General features: G+C 40.4%; 1 long non-coding RNA gene across 1 annotated transcript; it reads right to left on the bottom strand.

The window, feature by feature from the left end:
* Window positions 1-13,192: 13,192 nt before the first annotated feature.
* On the bottom strand, window positions 13,193-14,060 carry LOC108447286. The gene is made up of 2 exons (XR_001862757.1): window positions 13,811-14,060; window positions 13,193-13,492 (listed from the first exon to the last, which is right to left on the bottom strand). It is a non-coding gene; the product is annotated as an uncharacterized LOC108447286 (long non-coding RNA).
* Window positions 14,061-14,066: the final 6 nt, after the last annotated feature.

Raw genomic sequence — 14,066 nt, 5'->3', positions numbered from 1 at the left:
GGCCCGCCCGCCTCCCCCTGCGAGGGGCACCTGGCGTGCGTGGGACACCTGGGGCGAGAGAGAGCGGCCCCCAGCCCCAGCTACTGCGGACAGCGAGGCACAAACCGCAGTCTGGGGACACTAAGCAGGGTGGGCTTTGTTATCATGAGCTTTTGTATCTTGAACTTCCTGAAGGAAGATGGTTACACCCTTCTCTCTGCAAAGCTCCCATCTAAAGCCAGGAGCGTTAAGATTTGGCCTTCTTTTACCAACCAAACCTCCCCAAAACCCCCAGCCCCAGCTACTGCGGACAGCGAGGCACAAACCGCAGTCTGGGGACACTAAGCAGGGTGGGCTTTGTTATCATGAGCTTTTGTATCTTGAACTTCCTGAAGGAAGATGGTTACACCCTTCTCTCTGCAAAGCTCCCATCTAAAGCCAGGAGCGTTAAGATTTGGCCTTCTTTTACCAACCAAACCTCCCCAAAACCAAAGCTTTTTGAAAGGCTTACAAGGTGTATATGATTTTTTCTGGCTCAAACACTCCTATTAATAGCTCTCGGTGTTGGTGTGTATGATAATCAGGTGCCCAGCCCTTGTCCAGAAGAAAAAGTGACAAGTTTAAACACTAACCGCACAGCATGTAACGTGCTTGCACCACTACGGACAGCAATGACTGCATCTGTACTCACCGTTAACATGTTAAAATACAGCCCTTAGTTTTCTTCGGTTTCTATGAACTACGGCTTTGGGACTTACAAAGGACACTTCAATAGCAGCCTGTCACCAGTGTAGGGTCAGAGCTGCTCCAAGATCTCTCTGATTAGAGACAGATGGGGTCAACCACTTGGACTGGGTTGCAGCATTGGTTTGATTTGTGCCTATGTCAAGGCTAAAGCTCATCTGCTGTTCCTACAAGGGTCTGGCTGTTGCTTAGAAGCAGAAAACAAAGGTTTTCTCTGGTTTGTGCTGTAACACAAAGCTAAACCCTTCAGGAAGCAGTTGGATGCCAATCACGACTTAAAGCTTCAGATTTGAGCTGGTGGTTCTGTGCAGAGCATTTTCCACCCTCAGAACACTTCACGGATAATTCAAGTAACACTGCCCAAAGCTGGCCATTTTTTGCACAAGATACAAATTGTGCCAGTAAGCCTTCAAAAATTACACCGTTCCTCAGAGTGGTTTTACCACTTCCTGCTCACATTTGAGCAGAAGGCCTCCTCCAATGCTCCTTCTCCTCTTTTTTTCATTTTTCATGACCATATGATCCCAATGCTGAGCTTTCTGTCCACAGCATCAGCCCAGAACTTTTCAGACACAGAGAAAAAACAACTGTAGAAGCTACAATGCGATGAATCTGCAAGGTGCTTGTACCTGTACTCAGATAACTTGCAAGCCCGCTTAGAGGACTCAGATATAAAAACTGCACTGAGGACCAAACCTGGTTCCTTCCATTCACATGAGAAGTGGATAGCCGAGCAGTGAAGGCAATGACACAATGCTGTTTGGGAAAGACAGAAGAGCATCTGGCTTGTATTAGATCCTTGCTGAAATATAGAGCTGATTGCCAGTTCTTGACTGATTGATAATTTTTTTTTCACTTGGATGTGTGATGTGGTGTAACAGACCATGCATAGTGAAATCACTGTCAAGATTCAATGGGCAAAAGGGGAGACATCCTATTTGTGACAACCACAAGTATTTCTTTCTGGTAACAGCATCTGCATGTGCCATTCCAACTTGTAGAAAAAAGCATCCACAAATTACGCCACAACCAAGTCCAGGACAAGTGCCAAAAACAACATTTGAACATCACTCTGAATTAAGGTCTAGGGCAACCTGACACTTTCCCTTTCATGCCAAAGAGACATGTCATAAAATCAATTCCTTTAATGCAATGCTGCATAATGGTACTTAATGTACACAGCAACTTTAAAGCACACACTATTCCTTTAAAGCATGTTCACTCACAAATGGCAGTAAGATCATTTAATCTCTCCAGACTGCACTAAGTATTTAAGACTTCCTCAGCAGCCTGTTTGGCTCTCTTGTATGTTAATACTAGTGTGCTGGTCAGACATGGTGCCTAGTCGAATTAAGATTGTCTGCTCTTGGTTAACTTCTGCTGCCTTTACAATTTGTTTTGGAACATCAGCCCAAAAAAACCAGTTAACCAGTCACTGAAAGATCACATATTACACTTCCACACCCATTAGTGGGACTGAACATCCACTCACTTATGAATTCATTTGTTTTGGCGACAGTTTATCATCACTAGTGGAGTCTTCTTAACAAGGCAATTTCTCATACCCATGGCAGTAGAAGGATTACTTCTGTGAGTGAGCTGTCAAAGAACCAGATCTCTTGATGAGTAAAAGGTGGATGAAGATGTGTGGGTATGCATCAAGATACTATATACAAGATGGAGATGGAGAAGTTGTTGGCCATATGACAGTAAAAAGCACTTTCATGCCTTGTGTTTAGTGAAGCAATATGAAAGTCTTGCAAAATGCTGATGCCATCAGGTGGGTTGACCTGATGTTCAGCAAGACTTAAATAACAAAAGAAGTCCAGCAGCTGTGCATAAAGCACTCAGATGATTGACTAGAACAAGTGTCCAAGAAAAATTTTTCAAAGATACTGGGAAGATACTTGGTTAAGCATAACATGATAGTGAGGTTTTTAGCTGCAAATTAGCAGCAGCAAAGCAGAAACACAGAGGAAGACAGTATTTTGAACAGCAATGCTGCTATCCTTGTGTATAAAAAAGTCAAAACACATAGGAAGGTGAATTTTGCCTGAGAAGGTGTTCATTTTATGCAAGCATAGTGATCCTGCCTGCTTTTTTTTACTCTTCTTCATTCCTCCATAATTATCTTTATGTGTCTTTGCCAAAGAAGCCACACTATCAGTCATGACTCTCATCTCAGACTTCTAGTCTCATGGGTATATTGAGCTCAGATTGAGACCCTTCTATGCAAATCAGGACCCTAAACTTGTTAAGAGACACCCTGTTGAGAGCAGAGGAAGAGTCGAAAGTATTTGCAGCTGAAAATACTTGCAGCTGACCATTAGGTTCTGAATTACCTATAATTTCCCAGGGAATGAAGCCCCAGGTATATATTCTATTTCCGTATTCTGCACCATAAGTGATAACGGCACATCTGACTGCACGCAAAACTGAATTCTGGTGATAAGGTGGCAGAGAGTGAAGAACTGCTGTGAGAGAGGGGCTTGCTAATTCTGCTGCAGGGAGGGTAGAGGTGGTGAGGACAGCTGCTGCTTCTGGGATGGCAAGTGTGACAGAGTGACATCTGGCACACTGCAGTTTAACTACACACAGAGGAACACGTTCAATGCACTGCTCAGGACAGTAGTGATGTTTCAAGAATCCACAACAGTACAGTGCAGAGTGTATTTGCAGTGTATACTCCATTAAAGAACCAATGTCATGAGCCATACATGTAACTGGTAATAACTAAAAACATGTATAAACAATAGGAAACCCAGTTCTAAGAGAGGAATACTTACAGTTTTCTCTAGTGAAATGAACATTCCTTGTGTGCATGGGACCTGTTCCTCTCTGACAACACTACTTACTTTTGCTTCACATGGGATAGGCTGTGCCCAGCAGTCTCAGTGTTCCAAACTTCTGCAGCAGGATGAAGTCCAGGTTTTTATATGCTCTTTGTTGCTATAATCATCCCCAAGGGGGAAAACCAACAGAACAGAAACAGTTTCTGGAATACTCCCTGGCATTGACTGGACAGGCAATATTGGAAAAAAAAGAGCTGTAAAGGTACAAGTGGCAGATATTTTAGGCTAACAGATATTGGTAAATATGGTAGGTGATAGAATACCATAGATATGACAGAAGTCACACAGAAAGAACTTTAAAATTTATCTTGGTTTTTACACATACCTATGAATTGGACATAAACAGACCAATAGAATATATGCTTTCAGGGTATTCTACTTCCAAGTAACTTTTCTTTGAGGAAGGTATTAAATGAGTAAGTTCTTTCAAGACCACTTTTTTAATATTGACTTCCTCCTTGTCTTAAAGCACATTATGAATGTTAATAAATCAAGTCCTCTGTTCAGCAGAATTGGTCAATACTTTTCGTTACACTCCCATTTACATAAGCAGAAATTAAGGAACAGAAAATTACTTTTCCACAAATCAAATAATCTGTCATCAAACCAGGAACAGATCTAGTGTTTTCCAATTTCAGACTTAAACTATAAATCCATCCTTCCTCTTTTCTAGGTATTTCACCCTCACTGAGGCTAAGAAAGTTGACCACAAATCCCACACTATCCCAAGTCACTAAATCACACCATAACTTCTGTAAAAAACACTTGATTTGTAGTTAATGGCAAGCAGGATCGTAGTCTGCATTTGAGCTGCTAATATAGCATGTATACCTCATGGACATTTATTACAAAATGGAACAGAAGGAAGGAATCCAAGTCCAAATTATCTACGAGACTTTCAATGTCACTACTTTTTCTCTGGGGCTATGCAATTCTGTGGTGCATTTAAAGGTAGTATTTATTAAGTAAATATTATCTCCGTCACATGGCAGGTAACAATCTCTATGACTCCCATGCTAATAACAAAACTATAAGGTATCAATAAAATAGAGCCATTCAATCAGCTAAATCACTCTTGTACTCCAGCTGTCTCTTAGTAAACCTTCTTGAAAGGGTAAGAAAGTCATCCAGCGTGTCAGACACTGTAGTATCTAATTACCTTCTATACAGATACGCCCTGTGCTTTGGATCCTAGTTCAAAAGCTTCCAAATGCTTTTTCTGCATGAAGTCTTCCAAATTAATTTGGGTTTTTTTTCCAATAAGTTTTTTCCACACCTCCTTGATTCTTCTTTAAAAACTATGAATGGTATTTGTGTTGAAGTTTACTGCATTTCATTACAGTGGAAAGAAGTTATCTTCCCCTGTAAAAAACCAACAATTTACCTTTCAAAACCCTGTAAAAATTTCACATTCCCCTCTGCATATGTATTTTTAAAAGACTTCTAGCTCTCCACATTATCAATTTTGATACCAAAGGTATTTTGCACAGGGGATCAGAATGATAATCCCCCAATTTAATATTACCCTGTTCTTTAGGGAGTCAGTCTACTTTGCCTCAGTTTTTTCCATGTGATTTTTGTAAGGTCCTACTGTTCTTATAATAGACAGTCCAATACAACTCCTATGGCTTTACAGCATGTGTTTTTCAGATCATGCTACAGCTCTCCATGTCCAGTTTTACACTGTGCAGCCAGTGCCTGATGCTGTCTCCTTTCCTGAGGAAGGCAAATGCTTGAACACAGGAACGCTGTACTATACATCATTAGTACTTTGTCACCTAAATCATTAACTTCTCCATGGGCTAAATGCACATGCATTTAGCAGTCAGAGGGAAGAGACCAAAACTGAGGCACAAGCAAGACATTCAGCCTTCGTGGAATTTACCAAAGAAATATTACTCAAATGGCAAAAAAATATATACTCAGCAACATTTAGGATCAACAGTGCACTGTCTTTTTCATGGGCAAGAGGTGCATGAAAACCTTCTGTTCAACAACATTAGAGGCAGATGACAGATTCCTAAAAAAAAGAAAAATACCCAAAACCCAAAAATGTAATCACCAGATTACTCTCCATAACTAAATAAAATAAAACAAGAAAAGAGTCACATATGTCAGACAGAAGATAACTAGTAAAAAACTTTTAAAATCAAAAACCACCAGTATGTGAGCTGAAACCAAACTTAACCTCACAATTTCTGCTGTAATTTCAACAAAAGAAAAAGGTAACATTAACAGAAGAGATTTGCATGAAGACATGTTCTTGACCATAATTCTAACAGGAACTGTATTGAATCATGCAGCCAGGAGTTTTGTGTATTACCTGAAAAAATTATGGACTTCAGTCAAGTTTTCTCTTTCATGAGCCAAAACTGCAGGCTAGGACTTCTTGGGTTGCGTTAGAATTTTAATATATAAGGAGGAGCCATAAATCAACCTGAAAAGTTCTCAGATTTGTCTTTATGACAAAAGCTGCAAATAATATGGTGCAGCATGGATTCAATTGTTCCTGCTCATGAATTATGGTCCTTACAGCGAGAAATACACTGGGAGATGCAGAACCAGAAGAAAATTATTTACAACAGCCTAAGGTATCAGCTTAGACTGTCACACAGTTTTTGTAACTTTGTTTTTCCCTGTGCCTTGGGCTCATTGCCAATACCGAGAGGGGAAGGAGAGGGCAAGTAAGGTATGCTGCCCAGACTTCCTATACAAATTATAAATTATAAATTATAAATTATGACAATGCCTTTCCAGAAAGAAATGATCAAGCACTACTTTAACCTTGTCCTTCAGGTTGTTCTAAATTTTTTCATAATGAACCTGAACCTCTACATAAATTCTAGCAAAGATGGAGTAAATTAGCTGCAAATAAATAAATCACTCTTGGTCCTGGTTTTCCCTCAGTTTCATTTGGTTTCAGGTGCTGTATCTTTGTTTGCCTAAGCTCAACTATAGTTGTGTAATGACATGCATCCTCTGGTACTGGTTGCTGATAAATTGACCTAGAACTGCTTATATAAATGAATTTAAATTGCTATTCTCAAGGGGAAAATGGCTGTGTCTAATGGAATTCCTTATTTAATTTCAATCTTGATTTGACGTACAGACAATTCCTAGTATATTCTGAGATGCCAAGGGGAAGTAGTAGGCAGGAAAACCTACTACAGGTGCTCTGAGGAAGTGTTTTCATTTAGTTTTGATATTGCTGACCCAGCTCCTCTGTTCAACTTTATACTAAACTGCAAACTCTGAAAGAATAGTTGAGGGTGGAAGGGACCTCTGTTGGTCACCTGGTTCAACCTCCCTGCTCAAGCAGGGTCATCTACAGCTGGTTGCCCAGGACTGTGTCCAGGTAGCTTTTGAATAGTTCTAAAGATGAAGACTCCTCAACCTCTCCAGGCAACCCGAGACAGTACTCAGTCACCCTCACAGTGAAAAAGTATTTCTTCATGTTCAGGTGGAATCTCCTGTTTGAGTCCATTGCCTCTTGTCTTGTCACTGGACACTGTCAGCATGTACCTGGCTCCATCTGTTTTACACCTTCCTTTCAGGTATTTTTCCACATCAGTTAAATTCCCCCAAGCCTTCTCATCTTCCAGGCTAAACAATCCTGATTCTCTCAGCCTTTCCTCCTAGGAGAGATGGTCTTGTCCTTTAAACACTCAGTGGTCCTTTGCTGGACTCCTCTCCAGTAGCTTTGTATCTCTCGTGTGTGGGAGCCCAGGACTAGACCCAGCAATCCAGGTATGTCCTTACCAATGTTGAGTAGAGGGGAAGGATCACCTCCCCTGACCTGCTGGTAACAATCCTGCTAACTCAGCCCGGGATACTGCCTGTGCAGCAAGGTCATACTGCTGGCTCCTGTTCAACCTGGTGTCCACTGGGACCCCCAGGCTCTTTTCTGCAAAGCTGCATCCCAGGCACACAGCTGTCAGTGTGTAGTGCATGGGCTTGCTCCTCTGCGAGTGCAGAGCTTTGCACTTTCCTTCATTGAACTGCATAGAGCCCTTGCCAGCCCATTGCTCCGGCCTGTCGTGGTCCCTCTGGATGGCAGCACGACCCTCTGGCATGTCAGCCGCACTCTCAGTTTGGGGTCATCAGCAGACTTGCTGAGGGCACACTGTGCCACATCATCCAGTTCATTAACGAAGACGTTAAACAGATCAGGACCCAGTGAAACCTCTGTGAAACTAGAAATTTATAGCAATAAAGTTTTCGTATGTATTAAGTCAAAACAAACAAACAAGATCTCATTAGTAGTAAATAAATAAAGCACATGATTGATATGATAATTAGTACACAGAGAGCTGCTTGCGAGCCTTTTAGTGCCTTTCAGCATTACAGATTTTGTTTGTGGTTTTCATTAGGTAGGATTTGAGAAACTAAGATGTGCATGAACTTCATGTCTTCAGAATACACTGTAAGACACAAGAGGATGCAAAAGATTTAAGATGGGTTTGAGTGCTCAGCATGAAAGGAAATGAAGCAGTTTGAAGGTTATCTACTGATATCTACTGATTCTTCTATACTCTGCTAAAATAATGTAGTAGCATTCAATTTTATTTCATATTATATTCTTTTTGAAGCTGTATATTCAAAAACAGTAAGTACAATTAACACCTTTGAAGACTTCTATGTGTTTTCAGGGGTATCTTTTGAGAGGAGACAGTAAGTATTGTGCTTGCTTTAAAATGCAATCCGACACATGCCTGAACTGTTGAAATATACCAAAATTCTCCTGAACTGTGATGTTCTTAAGGCAGAGAAACAAAACAGTTCTGACTTAGACTGGGAGCACATCACTAGATTTCTCCATCAGTAACGAGGGGACTCTGCAGAAGACAAAGTAAGGAAATTTCAGAAATTGTTGTAATGAAAATCATGAAAGGAGACAGGAAATCTAAAAAAGACTGCAACAAATCTATTGATGGTTTTAAAAACTTGTTTTCAGAACTATATCAAAATATTCCAAGCTAAATTAAAAACAGACCTGGAGAGCTCTACAGAATCCACAGGTAACAGACTTAGTGACAGAATTAATGAACAATTTTATGGACAGACAGAAGATGGAACTAGGACAAAAGGATGAAAGTTGGTTCCTGTCACATTTCAGAAAGCATATTTTATTCTTAGCATTTTAGTTTTAATACTTAAACAACTATTGGATCATAGAATGGCTTAGGTTGGAAGAGACCTTAAAGATCATCTAGTTTCAAGCCTCTGACCATGGGTCAGGTTTGTTTCTGCTATAAATGACACTGAAGATGCTAATGTCTAGTTCTTGGCTCCCAAAAGATTACAATTTTTGGATTCAAACAACAAACAGACATTGAAGCCAAACCTAGTTGTCCTGAACTTCTAATTCATTGAGTTTATTATTCATTTCCCCAACATCAATAGCATTGATGAATAAAAAGTTAGGTATGCTCACTTAGGTGTAGGGCAACTCTACACATTGTATGCAACCCCAAGGAATACTGTATTAGTGTGCACTAGAAGCATCTTTCCTAAAAATTTCTATAGATTCCTCCTGCATCTCAAAACCTGACTGATTTTCTCACTCCTCATACTGTAACAGCACAGCAAGGTCTGGAGTATGGATTAGAATTAAACTAGCACCTGCTGGCATTTACTGCTTTGAGTAAGTTCTTCCTATTTGGTTTCATGGGTGTCAAATTCAGCTTTAATTTTCTTGGTTCAAACCAGCAAATTACCAAATAAAGATATTTTCTACTCTTTCTCAGTAAAAGGAAGGTGCATATATACAACTAGGAGAGTCGGACAGCACTTACAGGAACCTGCTGTGCTTTGTATAAGGAACGAATCTAGTGGACTTGATCATCCAGGCAGAAAGCACTACTGTTCAAAAGTACAGCTTGAGAACACTAGCTAAAAAGTTTATCTTACTGCCTTCTGCACTGCACTGATTCTTCTCTGTAGATTAAGATAACTATTAATTCCTAGCAATTTGTGCATGTGTGTGCCTACATTTTCGTGGTTAACAGACCTTCAGAGAGACACTAACATTCTTCAAGATTAGATTCACAAGGAAAAATGTAAAACTATATTTTCCAGCAATCTGCACATAGAGTAGCAAATTCTGTATCAGGGTGGTAGACACAGAATGGTACTGTTATCGTCAGAACTTGAGTGCTCCCACTTCTTTCAAGTAAGGCAAGTGCTACCATCAAGTTGATTAACTGATTTATGTCTGTCAGGTTGGCAGTGTACCATGGTGTTTATTCTTGTAACAGTAGCTACTGTGTGTACCAATAGTACACAACACCCTGCTAATGCAAACTTATCAAGAGCTAAAAACAACTGCAGTTGCAAGTTCTCTCAGTAAGGATTATTCAGCTGGAACATGTTTTATTTCAGAGGGCTTTTTGCTATTTACTACAGAGCATATAAAAGTAATCCAATTGTAGTAAAGATTCATAAACTAACCAAAAGTTTCAAATTGCATCTTTGCTTTAAATCACTTTGAAAAGGATTTTCTTTTCCAGAATCCTACTTTGAATGTAAAATGTTACTCCAACATGGATGAGGTATCTATTTATAACCAAATGTTTGTGTGCAATGGTCAAATCATAAAAAAAGAGGAATTCAATGTTTATTTTAGTCTTGATTTTCTTCCAATACCTTGTGCACTTTATCCTGAAATTCTAATTATATCCCCCTATATAAACACTGCAAATATGAAAACTGAAAGGAAGTCTATTTGCTAGAGCTTTTTTCCTCCTTTTTCCAAAGTAAAGAGATGCTTGTGGTCAAATTACTTAATGAAAAGAATTCAGTGTGTCAGTGATCATCCCAACAAAGAAAACATGTCCATTTACAGACTTGTTTAAATATTTCTATAGTTGGTGACCACATTAAATGGGTATTTGAATGGAAACATGCCAGATGAATAAAAACAACCTTCAAGGGTGCCAAACATTAGTTCATTCTACAAAATCAGCTAAGTGTGTGCAAAATTACACACACCTACTATAACTGCTGACCTCTCAGGCAACTCAACAGTCTATATCTGATGTGATTTTAAGAAAGAAATGCCAATAAAATAGACCAGGAGTTATTACCAGCCCAACAGGTCATCATCCAAGTTTATATTGAACCATGGCAGTGTATATGCCTTATAGCTCGGGAACTGTAACACTGCAAAATGGATATAAAAATGGGTATCTATTTATGACAGAAATCTACAGTTCAAGCTGAAAAGTAATGTTAGCTGGACAAAACCCATAATAACCAGAAGCTTGGCAACTCTGCAGCCTTTTCGTAGTTGCAGAATAAAATTGAATAAAAGTTAATAAAGTTAATTTTAGGAAGTCAGCCACTGCAGATCTCAGTTGAAGGAGGGTGCCTGGGATTTGCAATAGTGAATCAGAACTTTGATTCTTCTGGTTGCCAACAATGATCCAGACTGGAGGCCTCTGAGAAAGCAGCAGCAAAGATTGTAATGAATAGTAGTTGGGTCAAAATTCTTGGCCTAAGCTCTAAACCATGAGGCTTCCATCCCCCATGATCCTTCCCTATCATCTATTTTAACTATGCATAACTTCATTGTCCTTATTTAAAACCCCCTCTTTTTAAAACCCTAGTTTAAAACCCGGATCAATGGTAGTTGTTGTGGGAAATTCCACTGACTAAATACAAATACCACAAAGAAATATACATGTTATAAATACAATCACTTAAAATAAGTTTGCAAACTTATTGGCACTCCCAGAGTTCTACAAGAATTTGGTTATGTTATCCCAGACCACCATTTTTGTATTTTCTTTGCAAAACAGTAGGATTCTTTGCATACAAAGAATTAAAAATCACCTACATGATTTTCTTCGGCTTATGCTTGTTTTTAATGTGTATTTTTATACAGACTGAATACAATCAAATTGGAGATCAGCCTGTCACAATAAAAACCCCCAAACACCACATAAACAGCTCTTACCTCTATCAATTCAAACAGCCACAGATCACCCAGAAATGGTCCACAATCCAGGACATACCAGATTAAAAACCTTTCTACAAACATATGGCAGGAGAGGGAAACAAAATTCCTAGAGGGAGAGAGTTCCACAACTGGAGTATGTCAAATAACCATCCTCCATTCAGCTCACCCTTCCCTCTGCACATGCCTGCACCAGAAGTACCCCAGCTATCTGGAGAATATCAGGCCAAAACACCTGATCAGTAGGGTAGTTACTGCATGGGGGTTTTATCTTTTTTTTTTTTCCCAAAGTAAGTTAAAAGATACATTTTAGAGTAGTCCTTGTGTGCTTCATAGGTCACTAAACTTACCCGTTTCCTCCATGACTGCCATTTCCCATCTTACCAGAGCCACAGCCTGTTTTCCCCACTTGGGCACAGTTCTCTGACTCATACAAGTCCATCAGAGTAGATAGGACCCATCTGAGAGTCCTGGGAGAGCTGGCTGGTGCCATCATGAGGCTGCAGCTTACTGTCTTTGAAAGGTTGTGAAGCCTAGGGAGGTTTCCCAATAATTACAGAAAGGTAAATCTTACATCCAGAAGGATAACTCAAGGACCTACATGGAGGTCAATCTCATTTCCACCCCTGCAAAAATCAGAGCAAGGCCTCTTGGAAGCCCTCTAAACCCATACATCTATGATTTCCATCTAACTCTATAGCTTCCTAAAGAAATGGGTATCACCTCCCCACATAAGCTCTAAAACTGTGAAACTTGTCTATCCTTCTTATCTGCAACATCATTTTAAGAACCTTTGATCTATCAATCACTGATCATTGCAAAATCATATATCTGTGACTGGAGTCCTGTTGAGGCCTTTGAGATGCTACTGCTGGAAGGTGAACAAAATTACAGAAATCCAAAGGGAAAACATTAAAACAGGGAAAGACATAAAAAATTTGGCTTCAAGAGAGTGCTGGAAATAAAGAAAGTTTTCAGTTTTCTGTTGCATGGCACACTGAATTTACTGTTGCGTTGTTTACCTGAGATCCGCCCTTTCCTCTTTATTGCTTTTATAGAACAGAAGTAACTTTCTTTCCTTTCTTATGTCCAATTATTATGTCTCTCGACAATTGCATTTCCCTTCAATGTCACTTAGGATTATCTTGCTGCAGTTGAAGGAACTGGAGCTGCAACACTGTTGTACTGGTAACAGCTCCAAGTCAGTAGCCAACTTCAGACATTCAAAACCACATTCCTTCAAAAACCTCCAGATTCTAATTAGAATGCAACCTTACAACACTACATGCTGCAGTTTGTTTACGTACCAGTTATTCTCAAAGAAAATTGTTTTCTTTGGATGTGTGCACAACCCGCTCCTCTTTCCATCTTCTGAGCAATGAAATCACAGCATTTTCACCAAAGTGTCCACCAGACTCTGCCCTGAGACCCTGAACCACTCACACCCCAAGCAGGGCCTGTTTCTTTTCCCCCAGACTACACACGTTGGCCACAAGAACTACAGAGCTTATGTCTTCAGCACATTTCCCCCAAACCAATGACTACAGTGGGATGAAAAGAACGAGCTTCTGACTGCTCAGACCACGAGCCTTATTTCCACCTGTTAAACAACATCTCTGTGTGTCAGCAGAGTCCAGCATAGAGGAGCAGACAGACTATGTTTAACTCAATCAAAACTGTATTTAAAATTGAATTCAGCAAATTTGAAACTATATACAGGAAGAACTATATACATGGAGAAACAAGTCTCTACATCGCCTATTCTCCAGGATCCATCTGAGTCTGTCCTGAGAAGTGGAAGCACTCATAAATAAATGGGATGATACAGGTGATAATAAAGTGTGAGGTCCACCCTGCAGGTTGGGCACAGCTCGTCAGTCTCCAGGGCAATAGGGAGGCACCGACTACAGAAGACATGGCCACACATGGTTGCCACAAGCTGTCGTCCATGTTCCATGATCTGGAAGAAAGAAAACCACAACATGTATTGGGAGGAAAGAATCTGACTTTGCTGCTCCGCTGGCACCAGGCAAATGAGACTTTAGAGCACCTGCAATCAGAATAACGAGGGACCCACAGATCTGCCAGTGCCATCTTGGCCAAGGCTCCTTCCTGTACCTTCACCACCAAGAAGGGACTTGTGGAGCTTCACAGCAAGGGCTCTGCTTCCAGCAGCTGCCCGCAGCATCCCACATCAGCCAACTGACTTGAGCAGCTCCCCTTCTGGCCCCTTCCCCCTCCCACAAAGCAGAAAGGATGACAGTGCGTGGATCCTCACCTCTGAGTAAACATCCATGCAAATCGGACACCTTATAACAACTCCTCGCTGGGCACTAGAGGAAACAGAACCAGAAAGAACATGCAGCTGTTAATATCACCACACTGCAGTGCTTATTGATACATAAAAGCTCACATGATCATGCAACTGCACTGACTAGCCATGACACATTTCCTTTGAAGAACCCTGCTGTCTTTAACTCTCTTTGCTGCACATGATGAGCAGTTAGGGTCTCCCTGCCCTGACAGAAAGAGTG

This window comes from Corvus brachyrhynchos, unplaced genomic scaffold, assembly GCF_000691975.1.
Source record: "Corvus brachyrhynchos isolate BGI_N302 unplaced genomic scaffold, ASM69197v1 scaffold175, whole genome shotgun sequence".
NCBI classification, from domain to species: Eukaryota; Metazoa; Chordata; class Aves; order Passeriformes; family Corvidae; genus Corvus; species Corvus brachyrhynchos.
The sequence above is the reverse complement of the archived record's forward strand: the minus strand, read 5'-3'. Positions and strand labels throughout refer to the sequence as shown.